Raw genomic sequence first — 6,876 nt, forward strand, 5'->3', positions numbered from 1 at the left:
TGTGTGTGTGTGTCTTTTCTACTTTCCTTTCTCCTCTTGTTATCCCTAGAACTTTTAGTGGACAGTAGATTTGCATAATTGTCTACTCTTGATTACCATTTTATCCTTTCTCTTTCTTTTTCTTTTGGTTTTGATTGATTTTTTTCTTCTTGGACTGGAGGTGTTTTTTGGCTAACTGGTATTGTTTGAAATGCATCAATCCTTGCTTCAATTGGATTGTTATAATTTCTGAGGTTGGTGACTGGATTTGTGAAGTCTTTAGTATAGTGTGGCTAAGTACTCAAGATACAACAACTAAAGAACAACAGAACAGAAGAATACAAACCACATCAATAAAAAAATGTTAAATAAAGAGCAAATAAAACTGCTACCACAATGAATCAGGAATTTGGAGCCCAGAAGAAACTCCAAATCAGTGAGAAGTAACCATAGATAAGAAAATCATGCAAGCAATAGTAAACCTAATAATCACAGAAATGAAGACAACTATGGAGGAAAGGGCTATCAGAATTAAGGAAACAACATATGAGACACTCAAAGAAAATACAAGCTACCTCAATGTAATTAGAGAACTGAAAGCTGAAATAGTTGAGAGTGGCATAATTTAACAATGACTCGTTAGTCACTTCAGACCACCCCATCAGGTGGGGCCCTATTCGGGGAGTTCTGAGATTCCCAAACAGACATGATGGGCCTAGACCTATCATCTCTATCAGGAACAATACAATAGAACCCTACATGGGTCCCCATAGGACCCTGCCCTCAACTTGGATCAACAATGGTAGAGAATGTTCCATCCTCTGAAAGGAGGATGGACAACATACTCTGCTCCACCCTACGAAGATGGGTCCTGAAATTGGGGGAGCTTGGAATGTTCCTACTCATGACCACAGAATGTGAGCTCAGATATACAGGGATACAGAGATCATATTGGCTCCTGAGCTGAATATGGGTCCCAGATAAGATCAGATCTATGGGGTTCTCATATTCGGGAGCTACTCTCTTCCTTGATCCAACTTTCTTGTCCTTTTTTTATCCATAACATCATCTCCCCAGACAATAACTTGGATCCACCTGCATATCAGATTTCAGGCTCAAGGGAAAAAAAAAAAAAAAAAAAACCCTAGCATAGTCATTGGCCCTTTGCAATATAACTAAAATAGACCTAGTAGCTATTTACAAAAAGGAGACACCTCCCCCCAACTCTTCATCTGAACTATTCCAGCCTTTAGTTTCATGATTAGTCAACAATTAATTTGGCTTTATATGTTAACTCTCTTTTCAGCCACCAGGTTCCAGATGCTACCATGATGCTAACCAGACTTCCCTGGACAGACAACCCCACCAATGTGTCCTGGAGTCCCGTTTCTCCAGAGCCCCATCCTACTAAGGAAAGAGAGAGAAAGCCTGAGAGTATGGATCAACATGGCAACACCCATGTTCAGCAGGGAAGCAATTACAGAAGCCAGACCTTCCACCTTCTGCATCCCACAGTGACCTTGGGTCCATACTTCCAGAGAGTTAAAGAATAGGAAAGCTATCAGGGAAGGAGAGGGAATGGGATACGGGGTTCTGATGGTGGGAATTGTGTGGAGTTGTACTCCCCTTATCCTATGGTTTTGTCAATGTTTCCTTTTTATAAATATATTTAAAAAGTTGAAATGGTATAAATGGCAAGAAAGCTGAAATGGTATAAAGATTTTAATTACATCATTCATTTATTACATTTATTTACAGAAAACATGAGTGAGATATCTAGAGTCAGAACATCATTCCATCATATCAGTACTAGGAATAAAACTTACTTTAGCACTTCAAATCCTATGCTTTACCTTGGAGCCATTTTCCTATATACAGGGGAAATATTTGAAAGAACAACTTTGGTTAAAACAATTCTGTGAGAAAATTATTTGTATAGTTTAATACTTTAGTTATAGATTTTACAGGGAAATAATCAGTCATTTTATTTTATTATTATTATGATGATGATTAATTACCACTCAAGGGTTTAGTTGTAATGTAATACCAATGGAATTACTGCTAGGGATTTTATCCAAGACACACTAAACTCCTATTGTGTGCTAGGAATTCTTAGAGGTGAGGGCACCAAAGAGAGCAGTAGTCTATAGAGATAATTCAAATATACAGACTCTCTTGCTTGTGGCAAGTCACCTGTATAAAGTCAGCTTTTTGTTAATGTCCTAGAGAGCTTAAAATGTGGCCATGTTTTAGCTTAAGTGCTTCCCCAGAGAGAGCTTTCTTGGCTGAACAACCTTCTTAGAACAGGAATTCACTTACTTATTATGTCAGTTCTCTGTTTTCCTCCTGAATGGTAGCAATATTTTCAAGTACATGTCAATTTATAATGATACATCATGGGAAAATATAGCTCAGCATGACAAGTGTGTGCTTGCCACAGTACTTGCCACAGGCTTATATAACCCATGGCCTGGTTACTCTGCATGGTCAGCAAAAATCACTCCTCAAACACAATGGAGCCAAAGCTCCAGAAGCCAAGCATGTGGCCACAGCTAACTTGATACCTGATGTGAATGATGAGCTATGTAACTTGCTAGCTGTTTCAGCCATACATCTTTTGCGATTCATTAGTGCTAATTAAGAGAGATCTTGAAAAAAAGAATGTTAGAAAATACTTCTGACTTTATTTCCCCTTATTAGTGTCACTGCTCTGTGCAGATTCCCCTGCTTCAATCACCTTATCAAACTGTTCTGCTCTATGCTTATATAAGATGTCTGATAAATTCCTTCAATTTATCTTGAAAGGAATTCATAAATAGCAAGAAACACAGAAACCACTGCTGCACCACACATAGCCCTCCTTCAGGTTGTAGGTCTCTATTAGACCCTCCAAACTTCTTAGTACCAGACTTGATACTTAAGTAATTATTCACTGTTCCTGCATCAGAGACTTTGAGTCAATACTAATATTACAATGTACACATGAAACTCATATACTACTATAGTGTAATTTAATAAAAGCATTTAGTCTCAAATGGTATAGGTATGAGAGAAATAAAATAGAACTATCAATATAGGATACTTGAATAGTGTGCTGCTTTGTCATGGGACCACCCAGGTTTGAGCCCAGCCCCTACCCTATTAGAGGAAGTTTCAGTGCTGTGATCTCTTTCATTCTTTGCCTCTATGTCTCTGTTTATCTGAAAAAAATTATCCTGGATCAGTGAAGTCTTAGTGATGAAAAAAGAAAAAAGTAAATGAAGGAAGAAGGAAAGAAATGAGGGAAGGAGAGAGGAAAGAAGAAAGAAATGTGAAATAATATGGAAATAAAATTTAAATAACCTATATTTGATCATTTTTCATAGTTTATATTTGTAGTTTAATTAGCCTAACTGGTATATCTGTTAACTTCATGATTACTGAGACATGTATGCTTCTCTTGAATTGTGGACAAAAATTTCTATGAGTAATAATGTAGTTTATTGCATTTGAAGGTAGTAATATGGGCCATAATATCATTATGAGTGCATCATATTTCTTTTGCTCTATGTATTCTTTTCTTCTAATTTTTTTTTGCCTCCAGGGTTATTGTTGGGGCTCCATGCCTGAGCTAGAAGTTCACTGCTCCTGGAGGGCATTTTTTTCCCATTTTTTGTCTCCCTTACTGTTATTATTATAATTGCTGCCATTGCTGGATATAAGAGAGAGAAATCAAGAGGAGGGGAAGACAAAGAGGGGAAGAAAAAGACAGATACCTGCAGACCTGCTTCACCACTTGTGAGGCAACCCCCTTGCAGATGAGAAGCCAGGGGGGCTGGAATCAGGATCTTGCACTTACTTGTGTGCTTACTTGTTGCACTGCCACCCGGCATCCTGTTCTATGTCTTCTTTTCTGCTAAATATCAAATACGTTTACAAAGTACATATTATATATAATTGTAATTATTTATAGCTTAGTCTCAGAAAAGCAGTGATTACTATTCTACATTCTTAGAGCTTATTAAATTTTAAATATTGTGAGACTCAAACTACTCTTGACATAATTAGATATACAACAAAATCAGAGTTAAGAAACTATATATAGATTCTAATGATTTCTGTCTGTTATAATCTGCTATATATTTAAAACATTCATCTTGAGAAATATCTTCTGAGACTTGTGTTACATATATCAAAATGAAAAAAAAAAGTGATAGGTAGAAGTGCAAACTTCCTACCAGACTCTTAAGTGAGTCATATACACACATTACAAAATCTGCAACTCAAGCAATTCTGTTTTCATCTGGTCCTTGGACTGATGATAATCTTAGAACACAGCCCTTCTTAAGTGATTCTGAAATAGTTATATAATCAATCAAAGAACCTAATGGCATAACATATACTAGAAATTGGCAAGGAAAATGGTCATGATGCTACAAGAAGAAAATCATTCCTGGGGCAGAGCCAAAATGGCAACTTTGTAGCAGCAGCTGCTGTGAGCTCCAGTAAGCAACAGCTTATGATCTGAGAGTCTCTGGATAGGGTAGGATACTGGGCTGTCTGTAGGAGGGTGAACACAGGCTGGTCAGAGAGACAAATACAGTACCATAACTCACTCTTGGGCTGACAAACGGAGGCCAGGGGGGAAAAGGAAAATCTTTTGATTATTTCTGAACTCATCCCCCACACCCCAGAACTAGCCCCCAGGAGCTGGACAGTTTCCTCTAGCAGGCTTCCCGCTGATCTATTTTCTTTACCAAGATTCCTGACTCACAAGGAGTGTCATTCCAAGCCTTTACCTTTTGTTTAACTTTTCTCTCTCTCTTTTTTTTTTTTTTTTTTTAAGTGGTTGGAGCTCTCTTTGAGTGTCAAAATACCTGATCAATCAGAGCCTTATTCCTGCCTGGGAAAGACTACCTGGAGGGTTGTTTTTTTTTTTTTTTTTTTTTGGATACTTCTTACAATTGGCTGTCTTTGCTAAGGCTGCCTGCAGCCAATCCAGAGTGGTCCAAGCTGCAGACTGACTGTTAAGGTTTTTTTTTTTTTTTAACTCTATTTAATTTTATTATTACTATTATTATCTATATGTGTCCCTTTTCCATCCTCCTTCTTCATGTTGACTAAAATTAACTGTTGTTCTTTTTCTATTGCTAGGTGACTGGATGTCCTATCCATTGTGAGAGGAACTTGTTTCTCTCTACCTCTTCCCTCCACTCTCCTTTTTCCCTCCTCCTAGCTAATTTTTAAAAAAAACTTTTTTTTTTTTTTTTTTTAGTGAAACTGCTCTTCCTTTTTTCTTTCTTTTTTTCATTCCTTTCTTCTTCTGTTTTCTGAATTCACTGATATTCGCTTGTGAATTATTTTGGGGAAGAAATCTGACTTGGAGTAGACAGTGTGTGTGTGTGTGTGTGTGTGTGTGTGTGTGTGTGTGTGTGTGTGTTCTCTACTCCCCTTTCTCCTCTTTCTCAGCCTAGAATTTATAGTAGAGAGTAGATTTTCATAACTTTCTATTCTTGCTTTCCCTTTTTTCCTTTACTTTCTTTTTCTCTTCTTTAATTGCTATTTTTTCTTGGAGTGGAGGTATTGTTTGGCTAAATAGTATTGGGTGAACTGCATTAATCCTTGCTTCAGTTACTCTTGTTGTAACTTCTGAGATTGGTAACTGCATTTGTCATACAGGTCTTTAGTATAGTGTGGCTTATACTCAAAACAAAATAACTGAAAAACAACAATAGAAGAATAAAAACCACATCAATTTAAAGAAAGTTAGAGAGCAAATAAAACTGCTACCACAATGAATCAGGACAGGAGTCCAGAAGAAACACCAAATCAGTCAGAAGTAACCATAGATAAGAAGAGCATGCAAGCAATAATAAACCTAATAATCACAGAAATAAAGACAACTATGGAGGAAAGGGCTATCATAATTAAGGAAACAATAGATGAGACCCTCAAAGAAAATACAAGCTACCTTGAGGTAATTGGAGAGCTGAAAGCTGATACAGTTGAGCTAAAACGCCAATTAGCAGAACAAGCTAATACTATAACTGAACTGAAGAAAGAAGCTGAGGGAAGGAAAGCAGGCTAAGAAAAGCAGAAAATAGAATTATCCAGACAGAGGATGAGCTAGAGAAAACTAAGAAAGAGGTAAAAAAAAAAAAAAAGCTCAAGAAGAGATTGAGAGACACTGAAAACAACAACAGAGACATATGGGATGATCTAAAAAAAAATAACATTCCTATAATTGGCCTATCAGAGGAAGAAAGAGAGGAAGGGGAAGTAAACATTCTAGAGTAAATAATAGAAGAAAACTTCCCAGACCTAAACAACAGAAAGGACATTAACATTCAAAGGCCCAGAGAGTCCCAAACTGAATCAACCGAGACCTGAAGACACAAAGACACATCAGAAGTACAATGAAAAGAAGTAAGAATAAAGAAAGGATCCTAAAGGCTGCAAAAGACAAACAGAAAGTCACCTACAGGGAAAAACCCATAAGACTATCAGCAGACTTCTCCACTCAAACTCTAAAAGCCAGAAGAGAATAGCAAGATATCTATCGAGCCCTGAATGAAAAAGGGTTTCAACCAAGGATAATATATTCTGCTAGACTTTCATTCAAACTAGATGGAGGTATCAAAGCCTTCTCAGACAGACAACAGTTAAAGGAGGCAACTGTCATCAAGCCTGCCTTGAAAGAGGAACTTACTAAAAGACCTCTTATAAATAAGAACATCACTATAATATTTGCCATATATCAGAACAAATAAAGAATTGTTGAATAATGGCAATACCCGTTAAAAGGCACAGAGTGGGAGGATGTATCAGAAAACACAACCCAGCCATATGCTGCTTGCAAGAATCCCACCTGACCCAACAAGACAAACACGGACTTAAAGTGAAAGGGTGGAAAGCTAT

This window comes from Erinaceus europaeus, chromosome 8 (assembly GCF_950295315.1).
Source record: "Erinaceus europaeus chromosome 8, mEriEur2.1, whole genome shotgun sequence".
Taxonomy (NCBI): domain Eukaryota; kingdom Metazoa; phylum Chordata; class Mammalia; order Eulipotyphla; family Erinaceidae; genus Erinaceus; species Erinaceus europaeus.